We start from the raw sequence: 19,552 nt of genomic DNA on the forward strand, positions 1-19,552 counted from the left end.
AACCCTAACTCAGGTGTGCTAGAAGCCAGCATTTAAAAACATGCCATCACTTAACCCACTTCCAATTATCATTATTAAAAATACTGATATAACCACTTTCAATAACAATTTTTCAACCTGGTTTATACATACCAATCCCTTAACCATATTTAGAGACAACTAGCAATATATCTGCACTGGCCCTGTGTGAAGCATAAATAACTGTCCAAGCACAGCTGAACCCAGGAATGCAGAATGTGCATCAAAGAGTTCATAAATGCACTGTTTTTAAATCAACTATGCTAGAAAAGTCATGATTAGTTCTTTCATATGAATTATTAAACAATCAAATATTTGAACCTGTTTGAGAAGGACTTAGGTGAACGATTATGAGTGAGTCTTCTGCCATCTCTATAAAATTATTCTCATACAATACAGAAGCCAAGATGATTAAAGGTCACTGGTCACTGGCTTTGTGCAGTTGCAGTATCGTAGCCAATGAGGAATATCTATCACTGGTACATAGCAAAGCACCTTATTTCAAACCAGAAAAAAATTAAGTAACAATAGTGTAAACTATTCCAGACACATTTTAGACATAGTATCCAATTATCCATTTCATTTTCATGTACACCTTATGGGTGAGATCATTTATCATGTTTCATGATAATGACCAGAAGGCATACAGAGAGCGATTTCTAGATGTAACAAATTACCTACCATATTAGCATGAGCTTACAAGAGCCCATCAACAAGTACTATGCATAAATACGAGGTAATTAAATTTACAATGAGCAGGAATGTTAGATACGCTACCTTCTTCATTAGCAGCTGCCCAAAAAACTCTGGTTCCTAATTGAACATTCTGGTTTGCTTGCTTAAGTACAGTAATTTAGATCCTCATAACAAATCAGGAATCATTGTTCTGCCAGAGCACCAGTAGGTAGACTGTGCAACAGCTCAGGATCTAGAGATAAATCTTTCATCATCAAGTATTATTGCTTCTTGCCACCAAACCATCCATCATGCTGCTGAGACAGCTTGGAATGATAGTGCTGGACCCTCACATTACTGCTCCTTGAACTCTGTCTCATCCATCTTTTGCATCATGCCTGATTTGCAGCTAAGTATCATCTCCCCGCTGCAAAACCAAGTGTGAACCCCATAATGCCTCTAACCCAGAGTGCCACTCTAATAGTAATTGATTTCTTTTTATTGCCGTGCTCAGGACCTGGAAAGCCCATCTTTGGTGACTGAAGAAGAGAGATGATCAAAAATGTCATTGCTATACAGATTCAGATTTTACTATGAAATAGAGAGTCAATTTCTCTCTTAATGCAAGCCTTGTTATAATATATATTTTATAGGTATATATACTGATGCATGCATGCATGCGTGTGTGTGTGTGTGTAATATATATCTATATATATAAAGCATACTGCACACACATAGTATTATTCAAAGAAAATAACCTCAGGTATGATACATAATATTCAGACTATTCGCATTGTTAGGAATTCAATTCAACACCATTAGATGCCATTCCCAAGCATGGATGTACACATACCCAGTGCCTTGAAAAAGGAAAATTATTAACCCCAGATTCATCATTCAAACAATCTCTATTTCAAAACCTCAGTAGACCATAAACCACCCAAGATTAAGTACTGTAATTCAGCTTCATCTGAATGCTGCTATGAAAGTTTAATAAATCAAAATGATCAAAATGCCCCCAGTGGCAGTTTGGGATTCTGTTTCCAATTCAAATTCTCTTTAATATATGGCTTCACTGACATCTTGCATTTTCTACTATCTATGTTGAATTCCAAACGGCTTCCCTTTTCATCATTACCATGCAGTAGCCAACCAACTCAGTCACCAGATTGGTTCTTAACAACCCAGCATAACACTACAGAGATGTCAAACCAAGAAGATTTTTCTTTTGTGCCCATCAGGGAATGACAGATAAGAATCATTTAAATAAATATTGTGAAAACCACCCTGCTGTATTGACTGGGATAGAACACACTGTTTTTTTTTAAAAAAAAATTATTGGTCCAAGTATTTCCTTTTAAACAAGCATGAAAAAGAGAAGGCAGTGGAAAGTAGAAAGGGCACCAAAATTATCTGTTGAGAGTAATAATTTTAAAAACAACAATAATTTTAGTTCTATTTCACTATTATATTAGCTTAAAATAATTTAAGCTAATATAGCTTAATTTATTGCTCTAGGAATTTACATTCTTTCCAGTTGATGTAATAATGTATGTTAAACCTTTGCTGATTGTACATATTTGTCCACTTGGACTATACCAGTGGTTTTAAACTGCTGCATCTCATTTTGTCTTTCAATCTAAACAGTTTTCCAGGAAGAGTCTATGGCAATATTTTGCACATGCATCATTGCTGGGTGAGTCACGCAAAAGCAACACTTTTCTCACTAATGGTAACCACAATCAACCCCAGGCTCCCACACAAGCATGATTCAATAATGCAAGCACATCAGAGTCTGCCACTGAACCAAGCACATTATACATAGCTGGGCAACTTGAGTTTGCTTGATTACAAAGAACTGAAAGCTATCAACAGTTGTCTTTGCCAGTTCTAAATATACTAGTCAGATTTGCACTGAATACATATTGTATTAAGCAAACTGTATGTATGTAAATACCAAATTATACAGCAATGATGCAAAACACCCTTATTTCAGATACCATCACAATCTTCTAGGTCATGTTGTGTAACCAGTCTGAAACCTCTTGAAATCCTGGCTGTGCTATTTTGATTATCAGAGAACCAAGCCTAAAACTCAAATTGCCAATATATAGAATTACCAGGCTATATGTCCAGCAACTCTAATTTTACCAATAGGATCCAACACTCTTTCAAATCTTATCTGTATGTCCTTTCTAAATTAGGAAACCAACCACTCAAGTGAAGGCTAGGTGTGCTTGGGAACAAGCCAACTGAAAATTCTGGAAGTAGTCCCATGCACAGTTGTTCCAACAGCTCCTTTTCTAAGTTGGAAGCATGGGTTCCACTGCATTTACAATTTCTAATCTAAAATAATTATATTTGGAATGTAGCTAACTATAATGATTGAATTTACATGAAACATCAGATTGAGACAGACTTGGCACCAAGAAGAGAAAGCAACACCACTTCTCAGAAGAAAGGCTAAAATTTGACTCTCGTTCCCTAATGCTACACATTTGACCACCAACCTGCGCATAATGGCAGGGGATTGTCTGGCTCTTTCAGCCTTGCTCCAACTATTCTTCCTGAGTTCTTAGATTATCAAACTTATTTTACCACAAATATCTTGAGTATACTGGAAAAATGAGCTTTATGTTAGGGCTCAAAAGGGGACGACACGATGCAGCAGGACGAGAATCTAAATTCATGTTTCCAGTCTTCTATATGCAAAACATCAGCATAGTGAGTTGCTCAGCGATGGGGAGATATGTAACACTGTGAAGCTGCCACAGTTAATATATTTACAATGCTTTTTCATCTTACTGTGCTGGCAAATGGCCATTGACCAAAACAGGATAATGAATAATTTACACTGGCACAAGCTGGGGCATCACATCAGCTATACACTCGACAAAAGAACTTCCTTAGTAATTCTGTCTTCACTAAGCCAACTTTAAGTATTCCATCACTGTCAATTTAATAATAATAATAATCAAAAGAGCCCCTCCCTTCTACATGTCAAAACATCCCAGTCTAAGCAGTTGACCTCTCCAGAAAGCATATGAGCTTGAGACCCTACATGTCAAAAAACGATTGGCACAAAGACAGTTGCTTGGCAACAACATTACTTTAATCACAATCAATGAGCACACTAACCTCCTGCACTTTCATACTGTGCCCTAACAGACTTTCATCTTCTCACAAGCACAACATCCCAGAATTATTTCTCTTAACCATCACAACCTTTGTCGCGGCAATGGACTATGAGAAGCCCTCTTGATAGCTTTGTCATCTTGTTACATCTGATCTGTTTACTGAAGGTTTTTTTTTCCCCCAACGTCCTACAGTACTCCTAGACTGGTAGTGACAATAGTTTTGATACTGATGACTAAGAAAATATGTGAAGAGGAAATTGGGGGGGGGGGGAGCATTCGTTATGTCAGAATGGTCAAATGACAACTATCAAAACAAAACTTGCAGTACAGGCTAAGCAGTAGTCAGTAGCTCTACTCAGAGGTTATAAGAAAGAGGAAAATGCAAATACAAGATTTCCAAAACTCACCTCAAGTCCCACCTGGCACATCACTCATTCACCTACCTCCCCCTGGTAGGTTACTAATGTTACAGTGTTGGTCTGAAGAGGCTAACATTGCTAGTATGATGGTAGCTTTATCTATGACTTCATATACAGCTTTGCATACTCGGGCCTCATGTACTGAATCTCATGTATCCAAGCCTGCTGATCATGAAAGCATCCACCATTACACTTACAGCATTCACCTCTTCAGATTAAGACCATAATCATGAATGACCTGCTGGGGTATGTTATTTCTTTCCCTTACCTCCAAAGGCAAAAATAAGGGAAAACATCACATACAGGCCTTTGAAAGCAACTAGTTGTGGTCCTTCCATGGTCCAAGATCAGCTCATTCATGAACAAAGAAAACTGTCATAATATAGCAAAGCTTGGTTTTCATACAGAGACACTCTTCTTCACGGGGATTTTAGTTACCATACATAGAAACAGTGGTGGCACTAGGTCCTAACTTGCCTCCTTGAGGTCTCCTTTTTTAGCCAACTTTCTTTAGAGAAAGTTAACGAATGAGATCACCCAGGTGTGTGTGTCCCACTCCCATCAATTTCATAGTGCCTAAACCATTTTGAACTAGGGATATGCAGAATGTTTCGACTCGAAATGGGCCCTTTCCAGTGTTTCAAGCTTGAAACAGAACACCCTTTTTAAAAGGGTCTGTTTCGAACTTGGAGCAGAACAACCCTGTTTCGATCAAAACGTTTTGAAATTTCAAGCACCATTTTGGAGGCCTGTTTTTCCCTTGCTGATTGGTTTTCTGGCACTGGCTTCTGGTTGGCTTATGATTTCCTTGCTTCTTGGTTGGCTTGTTATCATATCATGTGTTGTCATGGCCAATTATGCCATGCATTCAAAGGGACTGGGAGGCAGAGAGAGCCTTTATACTGTGTGTCTCTTGAAGAAGAGGATACATCAGAACAGGAAAGGAGGAAAGTTTGATTTTGTGGTTTTCTTTTCTCAGCACTGAGTATAATATGCTGTGCTATTGCTGATATAATTATCTGGTATGGCTGGATCTCAAATTCACAAAGGCAGAATTGGTGTTGTGGAGAGAAATGGAGAGCTACAGCCCTCTGTGTGTGTGTTAAGCATGTGTACAAACTGACGGTTCGAGAACTGCTTCGGCACCGAAGCAGAGAACGGAAGCTTTGAGAAAGTGGAGAGCAGGTCCGTAACTCCTCTCCATCACCCCATGCTCCTGCTAGAGCAGCGCTCCCCCATGTGGCGGCCAGCATGCACATAGTACCCAGGCTGGCGCCACATGGGGGTACTTAGGATGAGTGCCACCCCAGCAGGAAGCTGCATGGGGTGGTAGAGAGCATTTGTATACCATCCACTACCAAAGTCTCTAGGCGGTTTACAGCATAAAACCTGCTCTCCTCTTTCTTAAGACTCTCACTCCCCACTCCTCTGAACAGTACTCGAACCTCGGTTTGAGTGCACCCTTAGTGCACTGTGTGCATTGTGTAATATTTCTTGGTGATTGCTGTGATGAGCTCCATGTCTGGCCTTGAAACTAATTTATGCTTCACTCACTGTTCTGCAATCAACATTGCAAGGTGTATTTAGCCAAAACTGTGGATAAAGTTGCTCTAGTTGACCATATTCATTCATTCATTCATTACACTTACATACTGCCTCAAACTCGCATCTCTGGGCGGTTCACAATGATATAAAACAATTTAAAACACATATAAACACACACAAAAACCAATAAAAACTAACAATTTAAAAATCAATCACAAAATTAAAACCTATAAATTATCCAGAAGCTGGAAAAGCCTAAGTTAAAAAAAAAAAGCGTTTAAAAAAAAAACTTTAAAAAAATTGTCAGACATGGGGAGGATTGTATTTCAAAAGGGAGCACATTCCATTGTCCCTGGGCAGCAACTGAGAAGGCTCGTCTCCATGTGGCCTCCAGACGAGCTGGCAGCAACCTGAGACGGACCTTCACAGACGATGGTGGGGCTCATAATGAAGGAGATGTTCTCTTAAATATCCAGGGCCTAAGCCGTTTAGGTCTTTTTAGGGCTTTATAACTAGCACTTTGTATTTTGCCCAGAAACCTACAGGCAGCCAATGTAAATCCATCAGTAGAGCTGTAATGTGGTCTCTCCGAGATAACCCAGAGACCAGCCTGGCAGCCGCATTCTGAACCAACTGAAGTTTTCGGACTACGTACAAAGGCAGTCCCATGTAGAGCACATTACAGAAGTCAAGTCCGGAGGTTTCCAACAGATGTGCCACTGTTTTGAGGTCACTGATCTCCAGAAACTGACACAGTTGGCATATCAACCAAAGTTGATAGACTGCACCACTGGCCACCGCCTCAACCTGAGAAACTAGGGAGAGGTGTGGATCCAGAAGTACTCCCAAACTGCGAACCTCTGACCCCATCTAGAGCAGGTAGATCAAAATAGTGTCTGGAGTTCTGGCCCCGCACAATTACCTCTGTCTTATCGGGATACAGCCTCCGCTTATTCTCCCTCATCCAGCCCATTTCTGGCCCAAGCAGGCATTTAGGGAGGATATGCCAGCTCCTGAAGAAGTTGACATGGAGAAGAAGATCTGGGTGTCATCAGTGTACTGGTAACATCCAGCTTCAAATCCCCTGATGATCCCTCCCATGTAGTTTCATGTAGATGTTATAAAGCATTGGAGATAGTACGGAACCTTGAGGGACACCATACTTGTACTCAGATTTTGAAGAGCAACAATCTCCAATCGTCACCATCTGGAATCTTTCCGAGAGATAGGAGCAGAACCACTGTAGAACAGTGCCTCCCACCCCCAACACCCTCAGGCATTCCAGAAAGATACTATGGTCGATAGTATCAAAAGTCACCGAGAGATCCAAAAGGACCAACAGAGTCACACTTCCTCTGTCAATTCCCAATTGGAAATCTTCCATCAGGCTGACCAAGGCAGTCTCCTCCCCATAGCCAGCCCCAAAACCAGTTTGAAATGGGTCTTGATAATCAGTTTCCTCCAAGACTCCGGAGCTGAGAGGCCTCCACCATCTCGATTACCTTGCCCAGCCACGGAAGGTTGGAGACAGGCCTATAATTTCTCAACTCTGAGGGATCTAATGCAGGTTTCTTTAAAAGAGATCTAATAATTTATTTTTATTTCTTTATTTTACATATTTCTATACCGCCCAAAACTTAAGTTTCTGGGCAGTTGCCTCCTTAAAACAAGGAAGTATCCTGCCCTTCCTCAGAGAGGAATTTATAATTTCCACCAAACCTCTTATGGCCATCTCCTTGCTAGATAGAACAAGCCATATTGGACAAGGGTGAAGAGAACAAGTGGTGGACCTCACGCCCCAAGCAGCTTGTCCACATACTCAGGAGTCACAAGCTGAAACCGATCCAGTCGAATCACATAAGCTGTTGGACAGCTCCAGTTCAGACACTTAATTAATTATGGAGTCCCCATCTAAGTTGGCCCGAATCTAAAAGATTTTATCTGTGAAAAATTCTTTAAACACCTCTCAGTGGGTCACTGACAGCTCCAAATTCTGATTTGGGTAGGAGGGGCAGATACTAGTCCCCTCACAACCCTGAACAACTCTGCTGGACATGAACTCGCAGAAGCAGTACGGGCAGAAAAAAAACTGCTTCTTTGCCACTCGTATTGCCTGAGCACAGATCTTTAAATATGCTCTATGTCATAATCTGTCAGATTCGAATCGAGTCTTTCTCCATTTGCGCTCGTTGCCTACCTTGCTGCTTCAGCCCCCGTAGTTCTTCTGTATACCAAGGGGCCAATTTTGAGGTTGGTTGGAGGGGATGCTTAGGAGCAATCGTGTCTACTGCCCTGGTGAGCAAGCTGTTTCAATTCTCAACCAGGGCATCAACAGGATCACCGGCAGAGTTCAACATTAAATCCCTCCAAGGCTTCTCGGAATCCTACTGGATCCAGTAACTTCTTTGGGCAGACCATTCTAATAAGACCCTCGCCCCTGCGGAGGTGGGAAGCAGTCATAAGTCTAACCTTTACCAGGTGGTGGTCTGTCCATGACAATGGGGAGATTACAGGAGTCCCCACCATAGAACACCACCCTGAACAGAGTAAAAGACCAAATCAAGCATGTGACCTACAACATGTGTCGATCCAGTGACCGCCTGGGATAGGCCCATAGTTCTCATGGCCACTATTAACTCCTGAGCTGCCCCAGACAAATTGGGTCCTGAAACGGACAGTGAAGTCCCCCAGCACTAGAAGTCTGTGAGACTCCTACGCAAGGCTCCGCGACCAAGTCCGTGAGCTCAGTAAGGGTTTCCGTTGGACAACGTGGTGATCGGTACACCAACAGAAGTCCCAGTCTATCCTTGGTCCCCAAACTTAAGTACACACATTCAATATGGTCTAATACCCTAACAGGGACCCTGGTAAGGGAGATGTTATCCCTATAGACCACAGCCACTCCAGCTTCCCGCCCATGTCCCCTCACCTGCTCTTCTACAGAATATCCTGGAGGGAGAAGCTGGGCCCAGACTGGGCCACTACCCTCTATCAACCAAGTCTCAGTAATACACACCAGGTCGGCCCCTTCATCCATTATCAAATCATGGATGAGTTCAGGTTTATTTTAGACCTACCTGGCATTGCAGAGGAGCAGGATAAGGCTATGTGGGTTGTTGGCAGTGCCCCCCAAGGTCAGAGAGCTGGCAGGACAGCCGGAAGGGGGGACAGAATTTAAATTTCTGATCACCCTTCCCCTAGAACGGCCTGCTGACATGACAACATTACTCCTTCTATTCCCCACCACCACTGGGCTAGCTGCCCCACATTCAAAGGTGCCCCCTGTCTCCCCATCTCCAGATGAACCCAAACACATTACAATAATTTCAGCCCAATTCTAAAAACACAGCTAAACTAACTAGACAGAAGACCCACTATTGAGCAACTCTTCCCTAATCTGACAACTGAACAGAAGGTCTAGGCCTCACCCTTGTAGTCCCTCGAACGGGCTCCCCCAAAGGGGCGACCACCTTTGGTGTCGCCCCCACTGGTGGCAGACCCGCCGTCACTGGCAGCGTGCCTATATAGTCCTGGCAGGAGCTCCAGCAGGTAGAATTCAGGAACAAAAACTGCCCAGTCACCTCTGGCCCCAATCCTGCGAGGACTCAACAACATAGACAGTCCTGGGGGGAGCAGATGGCAAACGAAGTGGGAGCAGAAGAGGAAGCAGCCAGGCAAAGACCCCAGCCTCTCGCTCTGGGGCCTGCCAAGGCTAGAAGATGTCTTTCCTCTTCTCTCCTCCAGCAGGCTTCTTATTTACTTATTTAATAAATTTGTATACCACCCACTACTGAAGTCTCTAGGTTGTTTACAGCATAAAACAAAATAATAATTTAACAGTTAAAACATAAAACCAGATTAAAGTATCCATAAAGACACCAACGAACTAAAAAGCTTGGCTGAAGAGATATGTCTTCAGCTGTTTCCTAAAAGTCAACAAGGAAGGAGCAGCTCAATCTCAGCAGGAAGTGCATTCCACAGTCCCAGGACAACCACAGAGACGGTGCACCTTTGAGTTGCCACTCGATGAGCTGGTGGCACCCTCATGTAAACCACCCGTGAAGATCTTTATAGGTGGTGGGGTTCATAACGAAGAAGGCATTCTCTTACATACCGTGGGCCTAAGTCATTAAAGGGTTTAATGGTTATAGGTAATAACCAGAACTTTGTCTTTTGTGTGGATACCTAATGGTAGCCAGTGTATATCTTTTAGAAACGGAATAATATGGTGACTACGGGACGTCCTGGAGACCAATCTGGCAGCAGCATTGTGCACCAATTGTAGCTTCTGGACTACATACAAAGGCAGCCCCATGTGGAATGAATTGCAGTAGTCAGGCCTGGAGGTTACAAGCATGTGCACCACTGTCTTAAGGTATGGCTATGCTTGCTGCTAACTAAGGATGCTGGTGTGGCAGCTGTTGCAATGCTAGGAAGTAACTTAAGGAGTCATGATTATGTGAGAGAGCACAATTTATGCCAATAATGTTACTGCAGAGCAGTTACTGTGGCTGGCAGTGGAATCTGGGTCAGAGATACTTTTTGGCCATTTTTGGACTGTCTTTGAAATGTGTGCGTTTTTATTGAGAGGGACAGATTCCCTTTACCATGTGCTTCTGCAGTGTTTTTCAAGGCAGCGTTGCAAAGTGCATTGCGAATTGCAATGCAAAACCTGTGTGCATACACTTTGAGTGTAGCTTGTTCCAGCCATAGAGAACAATGGGGACATTCAAAACACCCCATTGTACCCCATATATAGTTCCTAGAGATACCAAAGTGGGTTGTGTTGTAGGGCATGATAGATGCTAACTACTGCAACCACAAAACAAATTGGCAAGTAGGCAATTTTTAACAAATTTTTAACCTTTTTCCCAAACCCCCATAGGATCCTATCATACAACCCACTTTGGTGTCCCTAGGAGCTACCCATTGGGAACAATGGGATTTTTCTTGTTTCTCATTGTTCCCTATGGCCGAAATACTCTAAACATTTTGCGTTTTTTCATCAAAACAGCCAGATCGGCTGCTGTTTCGACAAAACGTTTCAGATGTTTTGCGGTGGAAGCTCAAAACAGAATAGAAAATCAATTTTCTGCACATCCCTAATTTGAACCAAATTTGGTACAGTTGTAGGGACACCTCAATGGTGTAATTTGTGATGATAACATCTGCACCAATTCAAGATGGTGGACACATGAACATTTGAGGCCGAAGTGGGCTCATTTATGAAGGTGGTAATTATCAATTAAGATTATACTTAAAGGAAAGTAGGCAGATTAGTTCTTACCAGAACTACTTCTTGTTTCTGGTGGTCCCTTTCAAGACGACATGCCACTTCATTGCTGCTTTACCAGAGCTGTGCACAGAGACATGCATGAACACTCAGTTCCACCTGGGCCAGCGTGTACTCTCCTAGCTCTCTTGCATTGGGCTAGCATTAAAGGGAAGGGAGCTCTACAGACATCTGTATTCTGTTGCTCTTTCATAATTTCCTTCAACACTTCCTTCCCCTTTACCATAAACTAGGGATGTGCATGGACTGCGGAGGCACAGTCCGACACCGGGGTGTGTGTGTCGTTCTAAGGGTGGGGGGTTGTACTTACCCCTCCCACCACTTATCCCCCTCCCTGCCACCCCTGCCCCCTTGTTGACTGTAAAATGTGGAAGTAACGTCCGCGCATGCGTGCGCCACTGACGCGTCGCACACGTTACACATGCTGCGTGGCGTGCACATGTGTGGATGTCACTTCCGCGTTTTGCAGTCAACAAGGGGGCAGGGGCAGCAGGAAGGAATGCTGCCATCCCGAAGATTTTTCTCAAAAATGGAGCACCAGTGGGGGGAAAGTGGCAGGAGGAATAAGTACACACACACACACCCTTAAAGCGACCCCCCCCCAGCATCGGACCGCCGGACTGGGCAACATGCGAACCAGTTTACAGGCCTCTAACATGGCCTGCAGACCGGTTCATGCACATCCCTACCATACACTAGCCTAGCATCAAGGAGGTAGGAGGATATGCACTGGGCTATGAGGTGGTGGCAGCAGTAGGAAGGATTGCCTTGGGGCGACTTGTTGCTGAGTGGTGGCATGCCACACTTGAGAAAGAATTGTTCTGATGATGGTGGCCAGCAGGGGCAGGTGAGGCAGTGGGAGCCTCCCTACCCCCTGATGGCACCCAAAAATCTGCCACCTGAAGTGACCACCTCACCTTACCCTGCACACCAAGGACTTCTGTGTATGAACAGCGGAGAAATACATTTACACTGTGCTGGTTTTTAAGCCACCATCTTCAGAGGATTCTGAAAACGTAAACAGTGGGAACTATACATCACAGAAAACAAGAACAACTTATGTACCACTTTTCAACCAAAGTTTTCAAAGCAGTTTACATAAAGAAATAATAAATAAGTAATTAAGTAAGTTAATTATGTCCCTGTCCCCAAAGGGCTCACAAGCAAAAAAGAAGCATAAGATAGACACCAGCAACAGCCACTGGAAGGATGTTGTACTGGGGATGGACAGTGCCAGTTGCCCTCCCACTGCTAAATAAAGAGAATCACCACATTAAAATCTCCCTAACATATTTGACTGGCTGATGTTATGAAACAGAATGATCAGCTAGACTGCCAATTGGTTTGAAGAAATATAGTTGCCCTTTCATTCATGACTGACCTAGAACAATTTCCAAATGTTTTACTATAAGGAGGGTTCTGAAACTGATAGTTAAGAGTAAATGATAAATATACTGTATATCCACATTTGCTTTTTTCTTACCATTAGCTTGCTAAATGTATAACTCTGAACCTGATATTTTAAGATTTCACACAATTTCCAATATTGATAAAACACTACAACCACTGTCTGCAATCATTGCCATTTTTATGGTCTTACAATTAACCTCCAACTGAATCCAGTGCAAGAATGGACAAACAAGTGTGTGTATGCAAATACACAGTGTATTTTTTAAAAAGTCTTAAATTATGTAATGTATTTAGAATACTGATGGCATCAAGTAAATCTCAAAACTAATCTAGGGCTTTTTCCAGTCAAGTTCGGGGTTTCCCCCCCTCTGAATGTAATCACTTTTGTGTGTGTCTAATACTAATCATAGTTCTTGAACACGAGGACAGTGACAGACACCTTTCTATAAAATAACTATTTTGTAATAAAATTCGACACTGTCCAAACAAGATGGTGACAGAAGTATCTGATTATTCTTAGCTAACATGAAGATTCTTCCACAGACTCTCTTATCTTGCAAGGAAAATCCAGGACAGCATTTATAGGTGAATTATGTTTACCATCAGTACCAAAGATGTTCTGTGTTTTAATGAAATGACAGCAACCTGTGGCTGGAGCCACAGGATTGGTTTGAATTGATTCTCAAGACATATCTTAAATATTTGTATAAAGTCTTCTTTGGACAGTGTAATATTTTTTATTATATATAAAACTGCACTCTGCCTATGCTATATCCTTATTGTGGGTAGTGATGTGCACAAACTGGTCCGGAAGCCATTATAGAGGCCTCCGAACCGGTTTGGATGTGGCCCAGTCTGGTGATCTGGCGCCGGGGGTGTGTGTCTCCCTTTAAGGGCAGGGGGGTTGTACTTATCCCTCCTGCCACTTTTCCCCCTCTGGTGCTTCATTTTTTGAAAAAGTTTTTGAGGTGGCAGCATTCCTCCCTGCCAGCCCTGCCTCCACTGTTTTCCAGAAATACCAGAGGTAGCCGCTGTGCATGCACCTCCCGCTGCTGCGTGAGCACGCAATGTGTGACGTGCACGGTGCATGCGCGGCAGCAGGCACATGCGCAGGGGCTACTTCCAGTATTTCCAGAAAACAACGGGGGCAGGGGTGGCAGGGAGGAACGCTGCCGCCCAAAAAACTTAAATGGAGAGCCAGAGGGGGGAAAGTGGTGGGAGGGATAAGTACAACCCCCTGCCCTTAAAGAGGGACACACACCCTGGCACCGGACCACACCTCCGTAGTTCCATGCACATCCCTAATTGTGGATTGCCAGTTATTACTATTAAACAATACACTTGAAATATACACTCTATCTAAACCACACTGTTAATTAAACATAGCCAGTTTTAATGTACTTTAGCAACAGCTGCTGTAATTCCTTTCTCATTCACTAATAACCAGTATTATCCAACTCTTCTACATCCTGAAGATATTCTCATTACTCAGTATGATATGGAAGCAATACTCAAGACATGACAAAGTAAATTGCATTTAGTCGTATCTTTCCTTTCCCTTTCCTGAAGCTGAAGGAGCACACAGATCGATACTCTTCAAGCAGGAGAATTCCACACTGAAATTTTCATTTCTTCCAAACAGCAACAAAAAGGCCTTAAGCATGCCCTGTCACTTTCGGTTTAGGAGGAAATGCACTAATAAACTCTTACCCCTGGGTCATCTTTGACAATGGGTAATACTATGCCAGCTCTTATTAAAGGCAATTCATATCAGTGGCCCAAAAATTTCCTTTAAAATTACCATCTTTTGTATCCATGTAGCAGGATGTCGTCTTTAAAGTGCCACTGAGATATAGGACCTGTCACTATAGTTAATTTTCAGCAGAGTTTTAACACCAGGGTAGCTCATCCCCCAGGGTATGTTTTTGACTAACGAGGTTTATTTGGTGGTTATCCAGACAAACAAGAAAACATTACTACCGCATATTGCTTTTCAAACATAACAGTAGGCAAAGAACTCTATATACTAAACCTTAAAACTGATATTGCAAAAAGTTTTGTTAGGAGCAGTTAAAAATAAATTATCTGAAGGAAAAACAAATAGTATTTCCTTTAAACATACTTCAGTTCCAGAGGAAATTTTTATTCTTAATCTTGATCTAAAATGAACCACCTACATTTTTCCATGGTACAACTTAATGGCAAAACCAGGAACAAGAATTCATCTCCCAGCAATCTAGCATTTTAATTATGCAATGGTTTAAAAAAGGTTTACACCAATATCCTCAATAGGATTGGATAGTTCATCTGAACTTGAGCACTATTTTCCTAGGTTTCAATACAGTTTTGCTTGACAAAAATCCCATCCATGCAATTTATGTTCCAAGCCTTCTATCTCACATGTCCCACACCTCATTTTTTAACTAGCCTGCTCTTTAGAAGTGGGCGTGCTTTGAGCATACACATGTTCATTTCAGTACAATGGAACCAAACTGCAGCACTTTACCAAGCTGGGGTAATTTTTGCTATTGTTGTGGTTAATGACATCAAAAAGGTTTGTAAGTATATAGTTTGAAAAATTAGTTCATTCAGTTTGTAATGCTTGGCTATGTTAATAACTGAGTGCCATTTTCCCCAAAACCTTCTCTCCAGGTTGGAATGTAAGATAAGATTCTGTACATGAAGATAACTTATTGATTTGTTATATCATATTTGTATGCCGTCCCAAACTTCCATCTCTGAATGGTTTACAGTAATATAAAGCAAATTAAAACAGAAATTAATGCTCCTTAAAACAATGTAAAACCACCAGTCTAATTAAAAAGCTTGGGTGAATAAATGTGTCTTTAGAGATTTTTTTTTTTAAAGTTGTCAGAAAATGAGAGGCATAAATCTCCAAATGTGCTCTATGTTCTAATGCCGCTCCCTATCATAGTATGTGGCTTGTACGAGGGAGGGGGATTGTGCTCCCGACCCTTGAGGCAGACATGGGGGCTGCCATTTTGGCTCCTGTGGCATGTGTCTTGGGCCGTCCAATGGGAGCGAAGGAGTGGCTGCATAAGCAGCTGGCTCCCATTCCGTCCTCCCTCATTTGCTCTAGGTAGGAAACAAGCAGTTCGCTGCTAGTCTCCTACTTGAGGGTGAGAAACAGCTTGGTCTGACTGGGTTTGATTGGGCTATTCAAGGGCAGGTTCGGGGGCTCCGTGAGCAGAGCCTTGAAGCTCCAGACAGCAAGGTATCTCAGCTTGAGGATTGCCAGCATATGACGGAGCGGCTGAGAAGACCAGCTATTGGACCAGGCAGTGGCTGGACAGCTTTCTGGAAAACTTCACCCATACAGTTTAGTGGTTCTTATTCTCTTTCTGTATAGCTTCCACTTCCTTAATCATCTTATAAGTGTTAATTTATTCATAAAATTTGGTTTAGCTCTCACTCTCTCTCATAGTGCTGACTTTCCTTCCTTTCTGACTATCTTCTTGTGTTAAGCATTTATTAGTTGTAATCACATGTTCATTTCATTGGATAGTGGACATTCATTAATGTATTGATAGATACAATAATATTAATTAATGGATATGGAAAAGGGGGCTTCGGGTGGTATTGATCAATATAGAGCACATAAACATATCAAGACTCAAGTATTCTATGAACATATATCATTTAACTATATATGTACATAAAGGGGGTGATCAGATTGGGTTAACATGTGCATATAAATTTGTTGAATTGATATCATCAATTCATTTATTTGCAATTAATTTATTGAAATATTGTTGAAACTATGGACCCCCCCAAAAGGTCTGGGTAAATCTAAGGGTTAAGGGAAAGCACCAGCTTCTAAACACCCAGTTTGCCAACCTGTACAGCGCCCAGCTTCTTCCTCTCCTGAGGATGAAGAGCACAGTATTATGGCTTGGATTGTGTCTCAGCTTGATGCCTTGGAGACTAGCAAAAAGGTGTCTGGTGGGGAAACCTTTGGCACTTGGGCTAAAAGAACTTCTAGAACGATGTGTCATGCTGATCAGCAGCAAAAAATCTTACAGTTCATTGAAGACAGGCTTGATGCTTCGGTGAAGAAGCGGCTCTGGTTGAACCTGCCCCCTGTTCAGTCTTCTCATCATAATGGACTTTATTCCTACACTGGTCCTATGGATGCGAACGATATAAAGGAGGCTTATCCTCCTTGGGCTGGACATTTATGTCACGTTTGGGGAGGCTTATCTGTTTGGCCTCCTGGCCCAGGATGTTCCCCGGCTGCCTGGGCGGGCATTTCACCTACCAGTGGTAGTTCTGATACAACTAAAAAGGTTTCATCTACTTCCCAACTTACAACATAACGGAAGTGGATGAGTGGAAACAGACCATCGGAGCTTAATACCAGTTCATGAGAAACAGCAGCTGGTGAGGGTGCTACTGATGAACGGATTTAATTTTACCCTCATGGAGATATATCTTTGCCTTTGAGGGATCATTTGCTTCTTCCCACTAAGAAAAAGATTTGGGAAAATGAATATGTTGACATGTTCTCTTTACTATATCGGGAATCTGAGCCCCGGGATGGCAAAACAGGTGATGCTAGGGAGAAGGAGAAGTTTAAGGCCAAAACAGTTGACCATAATTGGTCAAACTGGTTGGTGGGCTGCATGGTTTACATGGGGGTGGTCTTAAAATACTTGGACATTATTTATCATGCATTTTCAGAGTTTAGTGGGCCCGCTATGATTAATCGTTTCAGCATCGCTCAGCCTTGTATCCTTCATTCCCTTGCGACTGTCCCCAACCAACATTTTAGTTGTGGATTATGACTCCTAATCACCCGGTTTGGGGGGATACTCTGATAGTGGCCACTTGGTGGTCAAGTTCTCAGCAGCTTCCATCCAGAGACAGGTGAAGGCCTCTGGAGATTCTTTTCACCCATTGTGTTGGGAATTTTGGATTAATGGTGTGTGCTCCTGTCCCTGTTGTCTGTATCGCCACATGTGTTCAATTTATGGTGGGTCCCATTCCTTCAGTGCTTTCCAGAAGGGAAAGCATTGGCAATCTGGTAGGAGGGATTTGGGCAGATCAAGGACATCCCCTCCCCCACCGTTTCAAAAGGCACCTAGTCTAATAAAGTTAGGTTCTCTTTGGTCTTTACTACAATGTTCTTTGGTTGCGCAAGATATTAATTACCTTTGGGAAGGTTTCTGTTATGGCTTTAGGATATCTTACCAGGGTCCGAGGGTGGCCTTTTGGGCTGAACATTTCAATTCTATAATGGGAATGGAACACATTGTTTAAGCTAAAATTGAAAAGGAGGTTCGGGAAGGGAGGGTCTTGGGCCCCGTCTCACATTTACCTAATCTGCGGATTTCCCCTTTGGGAGTGGTTCCTAAGAAAGCAGTGGGTATTATTTGATACATCACTTGTCCTTCCCTGCAGGCAGCTCCATGAATGATGCTATGCCTCAGCATTTATGCTCGGTACAGTATGCTTCATTTAAATCAGCTGTGCGTATGGTCTGGTCCCAGTGGGTGGGGAAAATGCAACATTAAATAGGCCTTCAGGTTTTTGCCAATTCACCCAGCTGATTTTGACCTGGATTTTGGATTATCTTTTGAGGGTGCCTTTTGTATGGGTTGGGCGCTACCAATGGGATGTTCAATTTACTGTTCGGCTTTTGAACATTTTAGCTCCTTTTTTGGAGTGGGCACTGAGTAATCGCACAGGTTTGACATCTGTGGTACACTACCCTGAATGTTTTATTTTTGCCGGTCCTGGCTCTTCTTTGATCTAAAAACCTTGTGACTTCCTTCCAGGGACTGACTCAGGAGTTGGGGTTCTATTGGCTGATGAGAAATCGGAAGGTCTGACCAGTGCCACTTGTCTGACTTTCTTGGGCATTGAAACTGATACTATTGCTCAATGCTGCAGTTTACTGGCTGATAAGGTCCTGGTTTTGGGTCAGCTCAGGTGGGTTACTGGAAGCTAAAAATATTACTTTAAGGGATATGCAGCATCACCAGTCATCTGAATTTCACGTGTTAGGTAATTGAGCCTGGTAGGGCTTTCCTGAGGCATTTATGTGACACTACTAAGTGTATTTGTGCCCTTCATCATTGTATTTGGATAACCCGCAAAATTTGGGAAGATTCCAGACTTTGGTCCAAATTTCTTTCAGATTTTAATGGTATTTCCCTTTGGTGTTCCAAATTTTTATTAGAAGCTGAGCTGCAAGGGAATTCTGATGCAGCTGTGAGACGTGGTTTCAGTTTATTTTTCAGGAATAAATAGTGCTCTGTCAGATGGCCAACAGATTGGGTTACACAGGTTACTTGTGATTTGACATTTTTGGGATGTTTTCCAGTTCTTGTGGCAGTACACGTTTTGGTTCGCGAGTTTGCGAATCACATAATACAGTTTTGGTGTGACGATTTGTCCGCCATTCACATGATCAACTCTGGGACTTCTGATAATCCTCGGGTCATGCGGCTGGTTAGGCATTTCACTTCACAGTGCTTGCGGCATAATATTTTGTTTATTGCTCACCAAGTTCTGGGTTTAGATAATAATATTGCAGATGCATTGTCTAGGGTGCAGGAGGAACGTTTTTGGACTCTTGCACCAATGGCCAAAGAAACATCCAAGAACTTTCCAACCGAGTTATGGAAGCTTGCGAAATAGAAACTGAACAAGCTATCTACCTCTTTGGCTCCTAATACCAGGAAACATTATGCTGCGGCTGTACGTGAGTTCTGTGAGTTTAGGGATTTGTCTGGGCTGGATTAAGTTTGTCCTATTCCAGTGGACCATGTGTTACGCTATTGCATTAACCTGCATAGGCAGGGTTTTGCGCCTAGGTCAATTGGTGCCAAGTTGGCATCTCTTGCCTTCCAGGCTAAGAACAGGTTCAGAGACTCCATAACTGACTTTAGGGTACACTACACTTTGGAAGGTTGGGCTAGGGTAACTCCCACATGCTGTGATTCTCGGGTACCAATTTCCCCTTCTATACTAGATAAGATTTTGACACACGTTAATGCAATATGTTTGGAACTTTGAGGTATTTTTATTTT

General features: G+C 42.5%; 1 protein-coding gene across 19 annotated transcripts in view; it reads right to left on the bottom strand.

Annotated features, from left to right (window-relative positions):
• PTPRK (protein tyrosine phosphatase receptor type K) overlaps positions 1-19,552 on the bottom strand; it is a 630,811-nt gene that overhangs the window by 282,511 nt on the left and 328,748 nt on the right. The gene's annotated exons all lie outside the window — the stretch shown is intronic.

The sequence above is a fragment of the Hemicordylus capensis genome, chromosome 1 (assembly GCF_027244095.1).
Source record: "Hemicordylus capensis ecotype Gifberg chromosome 1, rHemCap1.1.pri, whole genome shotgun sequence".
Lineage (NCBI taxonomy): Eukaryota > Metazoa > Chordata > Lepidosauria > Squamata > Cordylidae > Hemicordylus > Hemicordylus capensis.